Source organism: Pinus tabuliformis, chromosome 3_1 (genome assembly GCF_031772625.1).
Source record: "Pinus tabuliformis cultivar Carrire ecotype Pingquan chromosome 3_1, CPIR1, whole genome shotgun sequence".
Taxonomy (NCBI): domain Eukaryota; kingdom Viridiplantae; phylum Streptophyta; class Pinopsida; order Pinales; family Pinaceae; genus Pinus; species Pinus tabuliformis.
Window position 1 is genome coordinate 384,938,323 of NC_142301.1, and position 23,592 is coordinate 384,961,914.

General features: G+C 34.2%; 1 pseudogene; it reads left to right on the top strand.

The window, feature by feature from the left end:
* The first annotated feature begins 22,653 nt into the window (after positions 1 to 22,653).
* On the top strand, positions 22,654 to 23,207 carry LOC149187340 (N-terminal acetyltransferase A complex catalytic subunit NAA10 pseudogene; annotated as a pseudogene).
* Positions 23,208 to 23,592: the final 385 nt, after the last annotated feature.

Sequence of the window (23,592 nt, forward strand, 5' to 3'; positions counted from 1 at the left end):
TCTTCTTGATTTGTCCTTCTATCTTGATGGTTTGAGGAGTGGTAATTCCCGCCAATGCATTACAAGATATGGTCGGATTTATTTTTTCTTCATCTAGGCTTTGTTCCTGGAGTATATCCTCTTCTTTTGACCTTTCTTGCTCCTTTTCTTCTTCCTCTTCACAATCTATGTAGAATAATTTCTTCTCAGCACACTTATGACCTTTTGTGTATTTGCTATCACAACTGTAACAAAGCCCTTTTGCTCTTTTTTCTTCCAATTGTTGTGGTGTCAACCTTGTAGGTTGTGGAAGACTAGGGGCAACAACACTTCCGTCTTTATAGTTGTGAGTGGTATGCTTCCTAGTTGCCATAATTTTGCTTTCCATTTTTCTTGCTAACCTGAATGCCTTCTCTAATGAATCAGGTTCCCAAAGGCGAACATCATGTTGGATATTATCCTTTAAAGACCCTATGAACACATCAATCCTATGCTCCTCTGGAATATCTTTTACCCTTATGTTCAATTTTTGGAACTCCTCAATGTGCTCCATTATTGAACCCTTTTGTTTGAGACTTATCAATTGGCTAAAAAAAGTGTTGCTTTTTGTATCCTCATAATGTGCTATCAATTCTTCCGTAAAAATTGCCCAAGTGATAAATTGTTTACGAGAACAAAGCCATTGATACCATACAAACTGATTTGGTTCCAAATATAAGTTGCCATACGTACCTTTTGTGTGTTTTGCACATTATTGAGATCGAAGAATTGCTCCATCTGTAATATCCATGTGGCGGGATCCTTGCCATCAAACTTCCTCATATCGATTTTTGGAATATGGTGATTCTTCGATCCAACATTAGCGTCTATGGAATCATGATTAACATTTCTTTTGTTCTCATCATGAGTTTCCTTTACTACCTTTTCACCATTAGTAAGTATTTCTTGTAGAAAATTTTTCAAATCTATCTTCAAATCTTCCATGCTTGTCTTCAAATTTGTGTTCAAATCTATCTTCAAATTGTCCATCTTAACTTCCATGCCATTCATCTTAGCTTCCACGCCATTTACCTTAGCTTTGTTAACTTTTGTGAGCGTGACATTTGTTGCACTTGTTCTTGTAATTTTGATATATCATGTAGCATTTCTTCCTCTTCTTCATGAGTCATGCTAGAGCTTTCAGGTTCCTTACTAGGTGTTTGCATTTTCTTTCCTCGGGGCATCAGTTACCGATAATAATGCTCTACTATGCCCTTTGAATTCCTTCAAAATAAATTTTCTAACCAAGTTTAAGCAAAAATTTAAAAAATTCTACACACCTTTTTTCACTTTGTAGGAGCTCGATATTGCCTCTGATGTATCTCTGTACTTTCCAATCATCTAGTTCTGAATTTGTGACCTGTAGTAGCTCTCTGTGTCCTCTTTCCAATGCCACCAGTCTGATCCAAATTGGATTCTCCAAGAAAGAGTTATGCACAATCTCCCAAGTGACCTGATTATAGACTTTCAGAGAGCAAACTTGTCTGAAGTGCCACATGTACAATTTTCGATCTTTGGTTCTGAGAAAGATATAAAAGAAACTACAGTCCGTCCTCTTTCTGTAACTTCTTACGAAATTTCAATATGATTCCCAGAGAGAAAGTTATGACGATTTTCCCTAGGTCACCTGTTTTGAATGTAATTCAGGAGTCTGCAAAAAGACCAACTTCCTCAGATCATATCTCCGCAAATATCTCGCGAAAAGCTCTGAAATTCGGACCCAAGGTTCAACGCGATTTCTTCTCAAATGGGTTTTTTTTTCGACTTCTGAAACGCCACAGAAAAAAAGTTATAGCAAAAATTCCACGATGACCTGTTTGGAGCAGCGAAACCCTAGAATCCAAAGCTCTGATACCAAATGTTATGAAACCAGCTCAAGAAAAGATAGAAAAGATAGATCAACGCCTTAGAATTCAGCCTCTTCAAGGGGGGAACCTCCTTTACATTACATAAATGAACAATTATTCGATGATTCAAATGAAAAAACCTCCTTTCTATATATAGGAGTCTAAGGAGTCACAATATAATCCAACCGACCTAACAATAATAATATAAAGCCACAAAAATAACAATAGAGGGATTCTATGGGGCGCAAAAATAACAATATGGGGGTAATAGGGGCACAACAATAAAATAAGGGGTATAACTAAAATATTAATGGGGTAATCACTAGTATTATAGGGACCCAACATCATGACCACCGATCCTATGGATCCAAAAGCTGTCGAACATTTAGTCGCGTCGCCGATATGCTCAAGATTTGTCCTTCTGCAATTACACATACTCTTGATTACCTGTATCATCCAAAATAGTTTTTCATCCCTTTGTCTCATGTCGATGATGTGGGATACATTATGTCCCTCCTTCGACATGCATGCTTCTTGTCGAATTTAGCTTATTATCCAGGAAGTTGACGAAGAGAATCCCTTCTAGTACCTTGGAGTTTGCATGCCCTAATGGCAAGTTCTTCACACTCGATGAAAAGTTCACATCATTGGCTTTCGATTGAGTGATTTCACGGGTGTTCAAATACATTTCCTTTATTCACATTCCGTGAATTGTGTTGATAGTACCTCAAGGACCATTGTCATTATTCATGGACTCTCTTGTGCTTGTTAACAATTTACATCATCAGATGGTAATCAAGTGATTTTCTAGCATGTTCGACATCAACACATCTATTCACATGTTAGAATTTGTACTTTGATCAGGTCATTTTGGATCACAAGACCCTGGGCTTAGATTACAAAATTCCAGGTTGTAAGGAAATGTTACATGATCATGTTGATATACATGTCTCTTTTAGATGGATGGCTACGACCATACTTTGGTTTCGATATGATCTTCTTTATTGGATGGTTGCGCCCATACCTAGATCCATTTGCATGATCTTTCCCTGGATGGCTGTGTCCATACCATGATTCATCTATTGTTTGATAGAGTTTTCAATTATGTATATGTATCTATACTTACTTGCATGTTTTTCGATGGCAGACTTCGGTTCCCTATACTAGTTCATAAAGAATTTCATCCCTCTCTCTAGTTCGGCCTTCACGCTTTAGGGGGCATCAGTTACACAACATTTTTTCACTATCCCTATACTCCCCGTTCCTTGATCCTGAAGGACCTCTAAAGTGAACCCTACATGCTTTCCCTTCATGAAGAAACTCCCATTGTGTCCCTCTTCATGAGCATAAAAATTCCCTCTTGCATCATTTCCCAAAAATCTTTTGTTTTTCCCAATTTACAAGACTTGAGCTAATGACTCGTCTCCTCTTGGCACTGATATGGAGGGATTAAAACTATCCCCAGTTCCTACCAGAGTGATTGAGCCTTGTTCTAGTCACGTCAATCCTCTTTTGGAAAGTTTTCTAAATAACGAGCCGAAGCTTCCAGCTCTAGAAGCTTCGTAATGGAGGTTTGGTAAATGGTTGTGCTGGATGGAGTCGACGATGTTAGTTTGGGCTCCTTTCCCCTATTAGGATGGAACCACCTCAAGAGACAAGACCTTCTCCCATGAGAATAGGAACCATCTCTCATCCATTCATGCTATGTAAACCTCCCTTTTTCCCAAGCACAAGCTAGTGTTAGGTGCTAATGTTGGTGTGCTAGTGCTAATTAAGTTTTGAATAATCAACAAGTTATTCATAGTTGTAGATCTCTAGTTTTGTGTGAGGGAGAAGTGTGAAGACTTAATGGAAGAGCCTTAAAAATATCATTGTTGAGGCCACCATGGAATGCTAATGGAAGTGTGTGGGAACCTAGTTTTGTCGGAGGAGAACAACAACGTCAAGACAATGGTTGTAATCTCTTCTTGATTTAATATATATGCAACTATTGATTGACTTCCTACATAATGTGTCATCTCACATTTTTATGGATTATGCTTCTTGACTTGTTAGGTAGGTTGAATTACAATTTGTATATTATTATGATTTTTGTTTGTTGTTGTTTGCTTGTTTTAGGTGTTCAAAGAAGGAAACAAGAGTTAGATGGATTGAGATAGCAAGGTCATCACCAAATGGGATAAGCGTACTAAGAGGTAGGACCTCTTAATTGGTTATAACCTAAGGAAATCTTCCATAAAATGTCTTGTTTAGGGATAGACCCAGTATCGGGCTAGGGGAATTGTTTGTGTTCGCACTTAGAATTTTACTTCACCAGAGACTCCACCAAACCCACACTTATTTTGGCTTCCTAGCTTTGCACTTCACACTTCCTCCAACTTTGAGAGATATCAGACTTATTGTTTGATAGTGTGTTACAAATTAATTTGACTTGCTTGTATTTATAAGCTCCATGTGAGGTCGAATTAGTGTCCTTAGTTTGAACTAATCTCTTGTAGGCCAACTTGATGTGGAGGATACATAAATTACAATTGACTCAATACTTAACCCTTTTACATTATTCAAAATCCAAAGAAGGGTCTCTTTAAAATTACAATGAATATATTGACTCAGAATAAATCCTATAATTACTTAATGGGGACCTTGACCTAAAATATGGTGACCCAAGCATGAAACCCATGCTTTAATAAGTCACAATAATAATAATAATAATTCATTTATTTATTCTTTTGACAACTGTATTACAAGATGACTCAAATACATTAAATGAAGACAAAACCTAGTTACATTTTCCAACACTTCCTCTTAAGTAGAGAGGTATTCATCATATACAAGTACAATGAAGATCTCAACTATATGAACCATGAAGAGCTTTAGGCACCGAAATTCCATGGACTAGATTCTTGACCGAGGTAATCTATCCATTAGTCTCTCAACAATTTAGGCACCACAATGCCACAGACTAGATTCCTCACTAGGGAAATTTATCCATTGGTATCTTAACAATTTAGGCACCGCAATGCCACGGACTAGATTCCTGACCAGGTCAATGTATCTCGGTGGGACTAATATTGGCTTAAGCTTTTAGCCCCTCTAGTTACCATCAAGCTTACTTGCTAACAATCGACCTAGAAATCCAGGTGCATGTTAGAGCTCAATGACCAACACCAACCTTCCTACTTCGGAAGCCATACATCAACAGAAAGTGTTGGCCACATGTCGTACTAGGAAATTCTTCACTCACAAAGCCTCATCAACCCTTGATCTAGCAGAACAAGGACAACAAATATCTCTTGATCAAACTGATCCTTAGCTCGCATGCTATCAAAACCTTTGAGAGATTTACCTGTACAAACACAACCCTAATCAATAATATACTTTCACATGTACATAATCAAATACAAACCTATGGGGTCTTCTAAAAAACTTGATGTTGCTTCCCAACTTTTCATAGTAGGAACATCAACACAATATTTGGAAAAATATTCCTCAATCATAAACCTTCCTTCCTACTTCATATACAACAACAAATTCTTCAATCGAATCTTTCTTTCCTTCTTTCAGCAACACCTCAAAATTCATTCTCCAATTTCCTTATCCTACTAATGTCCTTCACTAAAACTTATGGTTGTTAGTCTTGGTCTAGTGCATGACACATGAAGTAGAGAATCATATTTGTCACTCCCTCTTAAACAGAAAGGATCTAATTATTCCTATACAAGGAATACTCTCAACCATCCTCTTATAATTTGTACATTTGTTCCATTCAATATCCCTCTTAGCCTAGGGAGATTTCATCCAGAATCCCTCTTAAATTAGGGACTTCTACTTCTTCTCTATGACATCAGTCAATCGTTCATGGCTTCCATCCTTATCATTAGAGTCATTGATATATTATACTTATCACATACATTTTACTTACGATCATGTTCACCAACTTGAAGATGATGTATCTAAACAACTTAGATAGCAAGTACAATGAAAATTATAGAAGCATGAAGTTAGCCATATCAAAAACTTATAACAACAGAAGAATTTAGACTTTATACATATCAAATGTCGAGTCTTAATTACAAACAGGAGACATATAATCTTCAATATCTTGCTAGGGACTTTGTCATAAACCCTAGACTACATCATAACACTTTCATTACATCTAGGGTTTCAATGTTTCTTCCAAAGGTATGACACACATTACTAAAACATATAGCAAACCCTAGAAACAATTCAAACAAATATAGATCTACAAGGAATATAACAACTTTAAAAGTTCATATGTTAGACTTTCCACTACGGATTCATACAAATCCAAGATTTTGTACAAAAGAATCAATCAAAACCAATCACAACTTAGTCATTAACATTAGAATATTCAACTAGGGTTAGTTGCAATCCATATATTTTCAATCAAACATCAATCCAAACTAAAACTCAAATTTTAACAATCTTACACAAATCTCAAATTATCATATTGTCATCACACATCATAGATTTTTACTTCTACTAAGTATTAACTCAAAAAACCTCGAATTTCTTTTTCAAAATTTAAAAAATCATTATATAAAGAGATATATTATTATCTCACACATACTAGAGAATTTAACTACTACTAGGGTTTAGCTGCAAAAATCCTAGATTTCCAAATATCATCATCCTAGATATCATACGAGGACTTATATTAAATCCTAAGACTTATGACCATCAATAACTAGGTCAACGCACATCTAGGAATTTAGTATCATGCATAAGCATATAATCAATACATATCCAAGCCTAGACCAAGCTAGATTTTCAACCAAGTGTGTGTGTGTGTGTGTGTCTATATATATCTATATATATATATATATATATATATATATATCTATATATATATATATATATATATATATATATAGATAGATAGATAGATAGATAGATAGATATATATATATATAGATATATATAGATATATATATATATATATATATATATAGATATATATATATATATATATATATATATATATATAGATATATAGTGTGTGTGTGTGTGTGTGTATATATATATATATATATATATGCCTAGGGTTTCATTCCTAGAATCTTGCTTTCAAATAAACAACAAAGCTTTTACTTATAAGTGCAACCAAACCCTAAAGATCTAGGGTTTAATAACACGGAAAAGCAAACCCCACTATTCCGAAATTTCAAAGGTTCAATATCTCAACCAAACATCATTTAACCTTAACAAGCTAAGATTTCATGATCATACTAAAATCCTAGACATGACATTGTAAAAAGCAAATTTAAATAGAATTTCAAAACAACCCTAAGTAGACTAGGGTTTCACACATTGTCAACCGACTCTTAGGTTAGGGTTTTCCAGAGAACCTATTTGAGGTTCTATAAAATTAGTTAATAATAGGAGTGAGGTAGATTTATCAAGTGATGAATCACCCAGAAAAAGAATCAATATGATTCAATATAGCTAGACACAACATTCTTAGTAATAGATTGTCAAATAAATGAACCTTTTATATAAAGAAATCAATGTATTGTAGTTTAAGGCATACCTTTGTTTCTTGACAAACTTTATCTTGGGTGTCTCTCTTCAGACTCCTTGAGGATATAACATATGTTTTCCCAATCAAGGAAATAAAGGGAGAATGGTGATTAGTATTAATATAATAAAAAATTAAACAAGTACATGAAACCAAAAACTGAAAGGAAATGAAATACTTATATTTGGGAGTTGTTGGGGGCTCCCTCCAAAGCTCTAGGGATACCTATAAACTTATAAAACAAAAGAAAATTTATTTTCCAAAAACATGTTAAAACCTATAAATTCTAAACATACAAAATATAATATCTAAGGCTAAAAGAAAAGACATAATAGTGTAAGTCCCTTATATCAGATTCTTCGTGTTTTTCTTTATTTGAGTCTCCTTCCTCAGCAATGTTAGCATGATCTCTATTTCTATTCTTATTCTTTGGATTATCAGGATAGTCAATCGTATAGTGACCCTTCTTATGACATTGATATCATTCTATCTCAACTAGACATGTCAACATTCTTCCTTGGTCCTTTCAATTTCCTTCCTTTGTGTTGAGAAATGTAGGCATTTGATACTCCTTCAGTATTGGAGACTAATGATATCCTTAATTCTTCTTGACAGCAAGCAGTTCATATTTCTTCAAAAGTGGTAGCTTTCTACCAAATGTTAAGACCTACAGCAAATGCACCCCAAGATGGTGGCAATCCTAATAGGGCAGTGATCACAAGTTCTTTGTGTAGAACAATTTCATCAATGGACAAAATATCATCTTTGATTCTTTCTATATTCATAATCAAGGAAGCCACTATATCTTCTTTAGTCATATTTGTGGTCCTTAGTTCATTCTTCAAGCTTTCCACTTGACCAATGTTCTTAATAGTGAATAACTTTGACAAGGCTTCATACATTTCCTGAACATGATCGATGTTGGCTATAAATGGTACAAGATTGTCCTTTATTGCTTCTACCATTAGATTCATGGCCACCAATTCTAATTCTCTGAATTTTAATTTGCTAGCATCACTAGAGTCATATGTATGCTTCTTTACTTTTCCTTTGACCAAGTCTAGTACCTTGTTCTTTTCAAGGATGAGGTCAATCTTCTTCTTCCATGACATGTAGTTTGAGGCTCCTTAAAGTTTTTTCTCTACCTTGATTGTGTTAGACATCTTCCTTGAATATAGTGGATTCCTTCCCTCAAATAAACCTTTTTTAATGGTTCATTGATTAGGTGCTTTAGACTCCCTTTTTCTACTTTCTTCACCAAAGATTTGATACCATGTTAGAAAATAGAAAAGGCAGAAGATATCTTCTTATACTTGACAATTACTTGTGATGTTCTTGATTTTTTATTATGATTATTTATATCTTATCGCTTTTAGCTCATCAAGAAATTACCAAAGCAATAACACATAAAATAATCGACACTTGATGTAGGAACTATGCCAGGGAAAAACCCCCCTGGAGGGGAAAATCAAGTCAAAATTATCTTCCTTTCAATAGTATTCTTTGAGACTCTTTAGCCTAGACAAAGACTAGACCTCCCCTCCACATCAAGTCAGCCTCCCATATCTTCGACCTCTCTTCCAGCATTAGGAAGATTCCGACATCAGGCATCTTTAAGCATCAACGAAATTTGGAAGACTTCAATCTCCCAAGCTAGGACACGAAACAAAGAGAGAGAGAGGCACCAAAATTTCATTTTTGTTCTTCTCCTTAGACTCCAATAAACTCACACATCTTTTGGCTTCCTAACTTCGTACTTCACACTTCCTCCGAATTCAAGACATATCGAACTTCTTGTGAGAGAGTGTGTTCCAAATGAATTTTACTTGCTTATATTTATAGGCTCAATGTGAGGTCAAATTAGTTTCCTTAGGCTGACTTGATGTGGAGGATGAATAAATCACATTTGATTCAATACATAACTTTTTTACATTATTAAAAAGCCTGAGAAGGGTATCTTTTAAGTACAATGACTTTATTGACTCAGACTAAATCCTAGAAGTCCTCAGTGGGGAATTTGTCCTAAAACATGGTGATCCAAGCATGAAACTCATGCTTTAATAAGTAACAATAATAATAATAATTATTATTTTCTTTATTCTTTTGACAAGTGCATTAAAAGATGACTCAAATACATTAAACCAAAACAAAATATAATTTAAATTACACATGACATTCAGTTCTAAACCCTTACAATAGAAAGATTTGATAGGATTAGATATAAATACCATAAGAGGCAACAATGCCAAATTAAGCATTGTTTATTCCAGACGAAGTGAATTAAGGCCTACAATAGACATTGTTTAGTCCAAAGTGAATGAGTTGATAATAAAATACATGTGACATGAGACATGATCCCTAAATAGAAGGGAAAAAGCCAATAGGCACTAAATGTCCCTTTCATGATAAGGGAAAAGTGTAGACTAGGGTGAAAATGTGTAATGTGAGTGTTTAACAGGTATATAAGTTTTCTTTAATTTCAAATTAAAAGTCCAAATTTAAGATTTCTCTTGATATCTTAACATATAAGTAAATAAAGACAATGGTGACAAACCCCACTTCACCATTGTCTAGTCTAAATGTATACTAGATCATCATAGGCCTGGTATCAATTTCATCATCTAAAAATCCTATATCAAAATTGACAAATAGAACATATCATCATCTCCCAAATTTTCGAATAATCTGTGTGCAATGTACATTCACTAATATAACAATATCTTTGGAATGTAAACTAACTAAGGTATGGAACTATTGTGGATTCATGTATATTACCACAATTAGAATTAAAATGTGAAAATAAAGAGTCATAGAAGAGCTCCATAAAATCAAATCCATATTATTGAAAGGACAATTGAGAGGTGAAAGAGTTTATGTATGTTTTGTATTTGGAGACACAACATTAAAAAATTATCTTACTATCAATTGGAATCTAAAATATTTATTAATATAATCTTAAAACACGAGAAACATAGATTCTACTAATAAAATCAATATTTGGAGAATGTCTCAATATCATAGAAAAATCATAGAGAACAAGACATAGAAATAGATTAGATTCAACTATAAACATGATAATGAGAGTTCAGAATGGTCCTCGGGGATGCAAAAAACACCAAAATGGAGCCCTCCGCATGAAAAAGAGAAAGAAAAAAATAATGGGCAGAGACTCCTTAAACATTTTTATCTAGAATGAATGAAGCTGAAATATATGCAAATGCATTTGCAAATAAATACCAATGTGTGATGATGCTAACAATGAAGAAATGGAAGAAAGCCTCTATAAGAAGAGATAAAATTATGCAAAATCAATAGCATCTTTAACATGTACATCTAATGGGAAAGTGGCTTCAATTTTACATTTTACCTTCGATAAATGTTTTGAAAAAAGAAAATGGTGTACTGCACACCAAAAAGAAAATGTCCTTCCCCTATCAAGATCTTTGTTTTATAACCAAAGAAAGCTATCAACAATTGTGAAAATTTATTTGAAAGGTCTTATATATTTCTCTATAAATTCATAGAGATGGACAAGGATGAATACTTCTCGTTGTAATCATAATCATAATCATAATTCAATAAAGTAATAATCTAAGGGGCTAGTTCAACTCGCTGTTGCAATTTGGTTGTGTTGTTGGTTAGTTCTATGTTAGCACATGCCCAATTCAAATTCCCTTCAGTTAGGAACACTAACTTACACCAATGGTTTAACTAACAATGCCATCCAACAAATATGGGAAGCATCCCTTGAGTTTCCCCCTGATATTTTCCTTCAAAAAAAACTATCATAAAAAATAGAAACATAAATGCTCTTTCATTACTTATGCATAGTTAGAGTGAAATACTAGACTCATTCATTCCTTGCTTAGTTAGAGTGAAAATACTAGAAGATCTCAAATTGTCCTAGTGGGAATCCATAATTTATATTAATTAATCTATACATTCAAAATGACCAAATGCATAAATTTCACTCTTCAAGGTAGGATTCATAGCACCCATAAATCTCTCTTTGATTTGAGAGACACAAAACAATAACACAAATCCCAAACCATTGCCATAGATAGAATCCAAATACTTTATTAAAAACTTTGCAAGATTGATAGTTATTCAACGAGAAGAAAATCTCAGTTTTGAAACAATGCACATGCAATTGTGGATAAGCTAATAGTGCTTATGGATGCTAAAAGCAATAGACTAATGTCCACACTCTGGGTACAAAGAGAGAAGAGAGAATTGAAAGCATTAAGAGAAGGAAAAGAGACTAAACAACTGACTATGATGTAGGAACTTCCTTCAATATCTACATTTGGTACGACTAAGGTGAAAATATCTACCAATGTATTTGAGCTTGATGAGAAAATACTTGTTGATCTTCCGAGGAAAGAAACAACTGCAGGGTAGTTTAGGGAGGAGCCAAAAAAACAGGTTTCATTAAAGACCTTTATTTGAATTTACATATGTGCATTGAGTGAATGATGATAGGAAAGAAAATACAAGATCATACTTGTTGATAAGGAATTTCTTCAAAATTTACATCTACCAGTGAAAAGCTATCAATCTTTATATCCTCATCATCCTTTGGGAGCTCTCTAAGCATGTCTAATACTTGAACCATAGAAGGTCTACACCAATGATGATAATTTAAGAATTCACAAGAAATTATAATATGTTGAAGTACATCTGCTTCCAAGTGTGGATCTTTCATCAGGCCTGAATAAAAAATGTAGAAGATTTGACCTAAAAATTTATTAAAATTGCAAATATACCCAATAATTATAAATAATCCCAACAGAAATACAAGAAAAGTGTATAAAAACTTTAGATATTTATTAATATCAAACCCTTAAGTTAGGGTAACACCATACAACTACTCCTTAAGGAAGGATATCACTCCACAAGCCATATGCTTGTCAATACAAAAAATATTTGACATCGCTCAATAGAGAGTCTCTAGCGTCTATATAAGCTTCATACATACAATACCATGGGTCTCTCAATATCATATATATATATATATATCTATATATATATATATATATATATATATATATATATATATATATATATATATATCTATATATATATATATATATATATATATATATATATATATATATATATATATATATATATATATATATATATATATATATATATATATATATATATATATATATATATATACTATGGGATTATCACATTATTTCCTAACTACCTGTGGTCTGTTACATTTTACGGGCAATTTTATTAATTAACTATGGCCCATTTATTTATTATCCTTACATCTCATTTATAGCTTGGGTGCCTCCCTCTCTACCCCATATTATCCCCCCTAGGTATACTACATTCCAATCCCCTTAAACATGTTTTGTCCCTGAAACATGAGAATACCACAAATAATAAGATCTACTCAAAGAGTAGTCCACTGGTACCATGCACATGCATCTAGCCATCCCAGAGAAAGGTGAACACTCGATCTAGCCTCTATGTTAATGTGTTGTGGGTGGATCACCTTGCCTCTCTGTGTGTCATCGAGGGGCTGTCTTCCTTGTTGATAAGTCTTTTCCACCTTGCTGGTTGTTGTCTTTCTGGGTGGTGCAGGTGGTGATATGCTGAAGTTTTAATTGATGGATTATCTTTCTTCAACTTAGTACCTGATGAAGCCTGAGTGGTATTAGGTTCGTTTTGTCATCCGTGTCTGTGTTTCTTGTCTTCCATTATTACTTCCACCATCAATTCCTCCTCTGTTGTGTCTCCACCTATAGAGTTCATTGCTTGGTCTTCCTTAGGCTCCACCTGTTTACTGATGGAAATATCCTGTAGTGTAATTTTCTTCTTTTTATACCATAACTTAAGGAATTTCTTTTGTGCATTAATATTGATAGTACCCACGGATTCCACTTAAGGGTGTCCCAAAATAATATCCACATCAACCATATCTAAAGTATAAAAATAAGAATGCAACACATACTTATCGAGAGAAATTTTCAAATATTTAATAAGTTTTCACCTTCTCATTATCAACATGTGTGTTTTCCATTCATTTTGTTGGGACTTGTAATCTTTTAGCCAAATGAACATTATAAAATTTATGCTTGCAACTAGGATTGGTAGACACAATGGTCTTTACTTTTTGAATATATCCATGAACATGTAATAAGGAGATACCAACAGAGAATAACCTTTTATGTTTCTCATTCCAATTTTCTAGCATGAAACCATTTGTCCAAAATTATTTTTCAATTTCTTTATTGGGAAGGTGTCTCGCTAACTTATCAAGTGAGAACCACCATTTAGCAACCTCATCGCGCAGCTCTGTCCCTACGACCACTATTCAATATTTCAATCGAGACTTGTTATCTTGTATAAATTCTTTATTAATGGGAACATCATCACACCCTGTAAAAATCATCTCAGTATAAGCCATGAAGTAGAATGAGGGTTTTGAAAAAAATTACCTACTTTATGTGGCAAATGTAAAATGGACACAAATTAGTCAATATGGCTCAGAATCCTTATTATAGCCTGTTTTCAGAAATGGAACGTGCATTCTTCATCTTCTTATGTGATTGAAATCCCGATTTGGGCACTCTGGAAACTCAAATTGCACGCCGCAACTATTCTGTTGTCACAAAAAATATGGAAAAACCACTGATTTTAAGCTAGCAATATCTCCCTCATTCAGAGTCCAATTCAGTCGATTTTTTTTGTTAATTGGGTTATTTTTCAAGAGGAGATCATATGTATAATTATTTTTTCAAAATTTTGTACACAAAATGCAAAATTTAACTGGAGATTCGTCATCCATGAAGTGTCGGGAGAAAAAATTCTGCAAAACAGTTGATTCTAAATCAACGATATCTCCCTCATCTGGAATTTGATTCGATTATTTCTTTTTAAAAATTGAGTATCTTTCCACAAAGAATCCAGATATTCAATTTATTTTTCAAATTTGGCACTAAAAGTTTCAGATTTTATTTGCAAATTCGCTACCCAAAAAAATTCTACCAAAAATGGAAAAACAATTTGCCCCTCTTTGTCCAAGCAAGTGATCTGATACCTCTTGTAGTGTAATTGAATTGCAAATATAATAAAATTGTTTGATAAAATAAACCCAAAGAGCCAATACAAAAAATTGCTAAAAGGAAAATTCTTCTTTATTCATATCTTTAGTGACATCCCTTAATGGAGAGTTTCTAGCCTCTATATAGGCTTCATATATACAATACCATGGGTAATAACCACGAGTCTCTCAATACCATATATCCAATACTATGATCTTATCACATTATTTCCTAACTACTTGTGGTCTTTTACATTATGCGGCTTAACCACTTTATTTATTAACAACAACCCATTTATTTATTATCCTTACATCTCATTATTACCTTGGGTAATTACATCTATACCCCATATTACCCCCCCTAGGTATACTACAAAAAACATCTGATATTTTCAATTTTTCATATTGTTTAACCCATCCAACTAGATTTTTATGTCCAAAGTCTACATAGTCAGTAGGTTGTTTCCTTGTGAGAAGATCTAACAATATTACTCCATAGCTCTAAACATAGCCATTTGTTGTGCATCTAAAAATCTAGTAATACTTTGGAGGAACATATCCTGGTTTTCTTGTAACTACGTTGACACTCAGATGGGTGTCCATTACATTCATAATCCTTGTCATTCCAAAATCTAAAACTGTTGCTTCAAGATTTTCATGAAGAAGGACATTGCTTGATTTCATGTCTCTATGTATAATGTGGGGAATGAAACTATGGTGAAGAAAAGCCAAACCTCTAGCTACCCCAATTGCAATATTATTCCTTATAGGTCAATCAAGTTTAATGCCTTCTATCATAAGATTCCGTAAGACAGAGTCTAAGCTTCCCCAACGCATATATTAGTAGACAAGTAGTGTCTCTTCTCCATTTTGTGGTAGCCAAGCAGAGGAACTACATTCCAGCATTTGATTTTACCAATAATCTCCATTTATGTTGATTCTCAATCTCCTTGTCCTCTCACATGAATAAGTTTCTTGATTGTCACAACAATTCCATCCTTTAGCTGGCCTTTGTATACATCCCCAAATCCTCCCAAACAAATCAACTATTTGCGTTGAGCCCATTTGTAACTTTAAGTAAATGAGAAAAAGTAAGCTTCCTAAGTGTTTTTCAAAGGTTTCAACATTGATACTAAGTGGTTTTAGTACACCTGTAATCTTCAAGCACCCATTCATTGAATTAGGAAAACTTTCCATGTACACTTCTTGTAAATCTTCTTTTTTCTTGTTCTTTCTACTTTTAATTACCACCATCATCAAGAAAAATATACAAAAACATGAAGCAAGAAACCCTGTGGCTACATTGGTTGCTAAAGAAGCTTGCTTTCTGTGAGGATTTAAATGCTCTAATTCTATTGTCACATCATTATATGGGCAAGGCGGACAAGGCACTCCACACAGACGTGAGTTGTTTTCATATATTAAAGGAGGAAATGTGGAAAGTTGACTAGATAGAGGGACTAAAATTTTGATATTATTGTTGGAAACATTAAGGTCTGCCATGAAAGATAGCCTAGATAAGGTATAAATCCTTGTAAATTGTTATGAGAAAAATATAAAAGCCGCACCTCCTTAAAGCCTCCCAAGCTAGATGGAATATTACCAGTGAGATTATTATGCCGAAGATTCAATACTTGTAAGTAATACATAGAACCAATTTTTCCTATATCCATCCAAAAACAAGCAAACGAACTTCCTTTGTGAGAGCCAAAAAGAGCCACCACATGGCTATAAAAGTGGAAAAGACAGTAAGTAGAATTGACAATTGTTAGTCCTCAAATCAAGCCTAATTTGTATTAAAGAAATAATACATTGTGTTCATTTTTTTTGTAAAACAAAATTACTCCCAGTCATTTTGATAAAAATAACAAACTTACTTACCTACAAGCCACTGCCATTGTTTCCTCCTCTTTGAGGCCTTTTAGAAAATATGTTTTTTTTCAAACATTTATGAGACAATTAAATTACTGAATGTTGAAATGAAAATTATTTGTGATATGAGCACTAAAAATATTCTTCATGCTCGAGAAGTCATCTTGTTGAAAGGGGTCATAGAATGTCACAAATATCATTTCAGGGGATATACTACCAAGGTTCCATAAAGAAAAAGTAAATATTGGGGAGATATTGTAAAATATAGGAAACATAAACTTGGACTCGGAAAACTCAGAAAAAATTGAACAAATTAACATCTTGAAAAAAAAAATCAATTTTGGAAGAGACCTGAGATATTTGAAAGAGGACCAAAAATTAGGGCCAACAGGTAGAAATGATAAAATTCAAATAAATTGTAACTTTAGGACCACAATCTTTTGATTTTGCAAAGGAAATTGGGTTAGACCCAGATTAAATCTCCTAAAATAATCAGAGATCTACTACAAGGAAATAAATCGTGCTTATATTGTTGGAGAATGTGAAGGTGCTTTGGAGAGTTAACCTAAAGTACTTATGTGAACCACACATTGGGGTTTATTACATTAAAATAACTTGTTAATTTACATCAGTTATGTCAATATAAGAAAATTAGCAGGAACCAGCGCAACTTTACCTTGAAATGGACCATGTGATCAACTCTAACAAAGCAAGAAGGGTAGGCCAGAACCACCACTGTGACAATGCCACTATGTTGTTGTCGAACATCGTGAGTGTTGGCTTGATAGTTTTGAATCTCTATAGGGAAAGAGTTATCGTCTTCACTAATGGATTGAACCCGAATGAAAATGGCAATGACGTTGTGTTTGGGCTCATCTTTCAAATTAGAGATAACAATGACCTTGCGGTTACCATTGGAATTGCCTGAAAAGAACATGAGATTTTACTATTCATTAACTACTCAATAATACATATTTATGTTATACTTTAAGCTTTTGTGGTAGTTTTTTGGAATATTATGATCTAGTTCATACTATTCCAAAAATATATATTTATGTAGATAGGTGTCTTTCACTGCGGGCATCAGGTGCAAAAATCCTATTCATCCCGCCCAATAGCAAGCCTTCATTTTCATCGTCCTCCTCCCAATTATAAATTTCCATGTGGTAGTAAATATTGACTACATCCACCCATCACGTGTCTTCCAATTTCACAAGCAGTGTCAATGTATACTTCACTTTGTTGTGAACTAGACTCCCTCACCATGGAAGGATTTACCACGAATCTGGTGCTCCCACGAACAAAGTATTGCGGGGGTTTCGATGTGGATGGTATAGAATAAAGCATATGATCGCACGAAGATCAAAATCTACCATCAATTCAAATGAAAAAAAACAGGTAGATTCATTATCAGACCATCTTTCCCTCTATCACTCAACTTCCATTGACAAGGGTAGATGAATCGTCACTCGCCATTGTGCTACAAATGCACGATTACCTCCAAACAGACAGACTGAGATTCTTCATCCTGCTTCCAGATTTCCTTGTATCACAGAATGACCATGGAAAGGATAAGAATGGGTTCAAACCCCAGGAAGACGACTTTGTGCTTCCCAGCCTTTGCTACACAAAAGCCAAGGGTCTTCTGGCCAGGGTTAACACTTACAATGACACAAAACTAAATTTAATACTGAGCATTAGGATTTTCTGCTCCATAGAAGGTGAATTTCCATCTCCGTAATGTAGCCACCTCGATTCCTTGACAATCGCTGAGGATCTGGTGAAATAACAATTTTTCGCAGTCATGGACACAATTTGTAACTGTTATTTTCTGAGAAGTACAAATCCTCCTCCATCGGCTTCCAAGTGGGAGGAGTTGCCATGGCTGAAGGCCAAGGGTTATTACAGCCTCACTTTGTTCATGGCCAACACGCTGGATCTCTTGCTGCGGCTCTCGTGGCTTCATTCTGACAACAAGAAACGAAGTTCCAGGATGAATTCTACGACGAATAGCCATGAAGTGCACAAAAATGGAAGATATTTGGCAGGGATTACTTTGAATGTGCTTTGGAGGAAGAAATCCTGCATTGATTGGTGGTCTAAGGTGAATGAGATGACAAGATCTGAAGCATTTAAGCTTTCCATTGCAAAGGTTTCCAAATTTGAGGTAAATAAACTTGTTCAAGGCACAAAAATGTACATCGAAATTTTAGGTAACAAAGCATTACTAGCAGATAAATACACTACAACATGGAAAGTAAGCAATGTACCAAAAGTTTCATTATGTGACAATGACATTACATATCACCCTTTTTCCAATTATGCATGCAAAACATGTTCATGCATCGAACACTTTCTAAGGGGTTTAAATATTCTCCTAGAACTTTCAGTAGGTTAAGTTCATTTTCTCACCATTGAAATCACGAAGGGGTTTCAAACTCTTCTTGAATTTGGAGGATTTGGGATGAAATTGGTTCCATTAGGAGAAAGTGAGTGGAATTAGGTCTGATTTATGGTTTTTAGGATGGCTGCTTTGAAGAGATTTTGATGATGGGTGGTTTGAAGAGATTGTTTTTCTAATTTTCATGCAGTGTTTCCACACAGTTTTCATGGTGGAATGGGTGTCTAGATTGTTACCCTTTTCAAATCCATTGTTATACTATAATTAATCTTGTTATAATAACCATACATTTATTCTGATGATCGATTTTATGACAAAAATTTCAATGTCCTACATGATTCTTTGGACAATTTCACATATTTAACTGGTTATATGTCAGTGCTCTACTCTGCAACATCAATGTTTTGGCCTTAGGCCAGGGATCTCCCTACCCTTCTCGGTTTATAACTTCCTCAAATGACTGAGGAGCTCACCATTCCTACCATGTATGATTTCAAGCATGTTCGAGTATATTGGGAGGTAATCTTCAATTGAAATTGAATTATCTTTCCTCCTTACCATTTTCTATCTGCATTCCATGTTTTTTTTAATGCCATTCTTTGGTTGTTGATTTTATTTTATACAAGTAGGGTTTTTGAGGTTTTGTTTTTTTTCATTCTCTTAATTTACTCATTCACATGAACATGCACCCACAACTTCGAGTTTGTACCCATGGAAGACGTTTTAGCAGCTAGAGGAGGTAATAGAAGTCTGGTTTTGGCAACAGTGTGGTAGAGTGGAAATTGTGGGCAATGACACACAAGACATTCAAACTATGAAATACAGAGTTAACCTCTTCATTTGAATTTATATTTGTGTTTGGAATTGGGATAACACGTATCCATATTCAATGGTAACTATTGTGAGGATAATTTCACCCGACAATGAACAATTTCCATCCATTTCCTTGCAATGTATTTGATACATCATGTACATCCTCTGATTTCATGGAAGGAAACCCTAGCGATCTAGAGAAAAGTGCAAACACCTTTGTGTTAATTCTTGCCATTAATGCACTTCTTGATAGCGAAGGACTTGATTTACATTTGCTAATATAGGCATTCACCCCACGTTCTATATTCTTGACAACTCCCCACATTCCTTGGTTCCTAAACAAATACAAGAAACATTAGGGAAAATATTTCTATTTGGTCTCTATTGCAGTTGCAATTTGAGATTCTAATCCAAATCATGTTCATCATTATTTATATCATATAGGCTGCATGCTTGATTTTTCTTTTTTGATTAATGTGATTCTTATTAAATGATATTTTTTCTTGATCTTCAATTGGAATAGTGCCTGCTCTATTTAGTTGGAAATGTTTTCATTTTTTCATCTGGAATATGTTAAAGATAACAATTTTGAGAAACTAAAATTATTCTTGCCAAGCATGCTCAGATCAAAACTATTGTACATTTTGAATGACTTGGTCTTCAATTGAAATAGAAGTGTGGGCTTTACAACCACATGGCATCTTTTGAAACTACTTGCCACTTGCTACAAATATCTGTTTTCATGCATTTTGACTTTAATGAGATATAAGGAAAATAATACTGAGCTTTGTGTGTATACCTCGCTAGATGCATTCGGGTCTATAGAAATTTGATTGTGAGAGTGAGTATTTCAGGATTGAACTTGTGATTAATACTATTCATGAACAATTTGGTGAATGTGCTTCTTCATAAAGGAAGAATATGTCTGAGAATAGAATGATATTAGAGTGGTTTCAAGGTGTTTTTATCTGACTAATTCTCTGTTAACATTAGTGAAATGAAATCTACTCTTATTTTCTAAACATTTTGTTTTATTTAATAGATTTTTAAAGTTTGATTTATATTTTGGGGTTAATGCCACTAGGGTGTATCGAATCCTTCACTCCAAAGACACATCAAACCAAGACGTGTTGACCTATACTATTCCAGTTGGTTCATTCGAGCAAGTATTTTCTATTGGATTCTTTGGTGATTTTTTTGCAACAAATTTTGTTTATAGTCTTTAATTGTCAAATCCCTATACTTACATATTTTTTTGTTTAAATTTTCCTTTATATTTTGATAGTGGAATCAAGGAAAGGAGATGGAAAATTTTCTACCTATGAGGTGAACCTATTTCTTCACGAAGATAGGGGAATCCCATGGGAGATTGAAAATATTGGAGTCTACCTAGGAATGTGGGGAGCTGTCAAAAATATAGAATGTGGGGCGAATTCCTATATTAAAGAATTGAAATCAACTCCTCCATTGTCAATATGTGCATTAATGGAAAGAATTAACACAAAGGTGCATGCAGATTTTTCCACAGAAATAGAGGATGTACATGATGTATCAAAGACATTGCAGGGAAATGGATGGAAATTGCTCATTGTTGGGGGAAAACACCTTCGCAACAGTTACCATTGAATATGGATACTTATTCTCCCAGCTCTTGACACAAATATAAACTCAAATGAAGAGGTTAACCCTGTATTTCAGAGTTTGAATGTCTTGTGATCGAAAACATCTCTATCAAAAATATCCAAGGAAAAACTAAGCGAAGAGGAGAAAGAAGATTTATTTGTACAAAGCTTCTTCATAAAGGAGAAATTTGGTCAATGTGCTTCTTCATAAAGGAAGCATCCGTGTGAGAACATAATGATATTAGGGTGGTTTCAAGGTGTTTTTATCTGACTAATTCTCTGTTAACATTAGTGAAATGAAATCCATCTCTTATTTTCTAAACATTTTGTTTTATTTAATAGTTTTTTAAAGTTTGGTTTATATTTTGGGGTTAATGCTACTAGGGTGTACCATATCCTTCACTCCCAAGACACAACAAACCAAAACGTGTTGACCTATACTATTCTAGATGGTGCATTTAAGCAACTATTTTTTATTGCATTCTTTGGTGATTTTTCTACAACAAATTTTGTTTATAGTGTTTAATTGTCAGATCCATGTACTTACATATTTTGTTGTTTAAATTTTCCTTTATATTTTGATAGTGGAAGCATGGAAAGGAGATGGACAATTTTTTGCCTGTGAGGTGATGATATTTCATCATGAAGGCATGGGAATCCCATGGGAGATTGCAGAGATTGGCATTCGCCAAGGAATGTGGGGAGATGTCAAGAACATAGAATGTGGGGTGATTGCCTATATTAGGGAATGGAAATCAATACCTCCAGTGTCAAGAAGTGCCTTAATGGAAAGAATTAACAAAAAGGTGCTTGCAGATTTCTCCAGATCATTAGAGTTTCCTTCCACAGAAACAGAGGATGTACATGATGTATCAAAGACATTGCAGGGAAATGGATGGAAATTTCTCATTGTTGGGGGAAATTACCCTCACAACAATTACCATTGAAGATGGATACCTTTTATCCCATCTCCTGACACAAATATAAATTCAAATGAGAGGTTAACCCTATATTTTAGTGTTTGAATGTCTTGTGATCAAAACATATTTGTCAAAAATATCCAAGGAGAAGCTAAGCAGAGAAGAGGAAGAAGATTTACTTTTATGAAAGGCACATTCTGAAACATTCACTTGAACCCTGTTTGTTATCCGCAAGATCAAGATTTGGCTTTGAGATCCCACCTTCCACATACTGAACTTGCCATTTATCAAAGAAAGTGCTTACTTTGGATGTTGTTTCTACCTCAGATTTATGAATATTCCCTACTTCCTCATCTGGAGACTTAACGTGGGCCTCAAGAGCCTCGTAGGGCGAATGGAAACAAAATTCTAGGAGAATAAGTTTGATCATATTTCCACTCATTCAAAGATTTAGAATAAAGCCCACATAATTTGAAGAGTAGACAATAAAGGGCAAGTAATAGGGAGGGTTTAAGTAGTCTGGTATATTCTATGGTTTAAACACTCTCAGATGCAGCCATGGTTTACATTCACCAAGCTACTATGGAAGACTTGCTTTCCATGCAAACATGTAATCTGATGTGTCTGCCAAAGAATTACCAAATGAAGTATTATCTCTACCATATTCTCTCATGGCTACGACTTCTCTATGTGGTTGAGGATTACAATAAGAATATTATGGGTTATGTTCTCGCGAAAACTAATGAGGAGTCTGTAGAATTCCATTGCCATATAAATTATTTGGCCTTGTTGTGCATGCACAGGAAACTGGGCCTCATAATGAAGCTCATGACAGCGGCCCATAAGATTTTGCATGAGGTTCTTAGGTTGGGTATATTTCTCTCCTTTTCAACAAGAGCAACCGAGTAGCATTCCATTTGTATACCCATACACTGGACTCTAAAATCAATGATATCGAGGCTAAGTACTATGTGAATGGCGAGGATCCCTATGACATGCACAAATAGTTGAAAATGAAGTCAAAAAGTAAGCATCATCATTCTAGGGGATGTTGTGGTGGACATGGAGATGGGAAATCATAGGTTGCAAAGGTTACGCAGAACAAGGAATGAACCTTAGAGTTTCTTTTCATATTTACAAGCTTCTTTCTATACTTGGGTTGCAAATGATAATAGTATGTTCATGTTATCATCGCGTGTTTTTTCATTTTCTATTTAAGGTTGGAAGAGTTTTGACTATCTTCATGAGCTATAAATATTTAACGGTTGGCACTGCAAAATGTTGTAGGTGGTTGTAACCAGTGAAAATCAATTTTATTACCTGCTCCGAATAAAGAATTAAAAAAATATTGCCATTGATTTTCAAAATGTGAAATACCCAATTATGCACTTAGATATACCTTACACTTTCGTTGATTTCAGCAATGCGAAATACCATTATAATCTGATTTAATTATATTTTCTTCTTTGTTGTACTCTTTCTAGCTCAAAGTGAAAT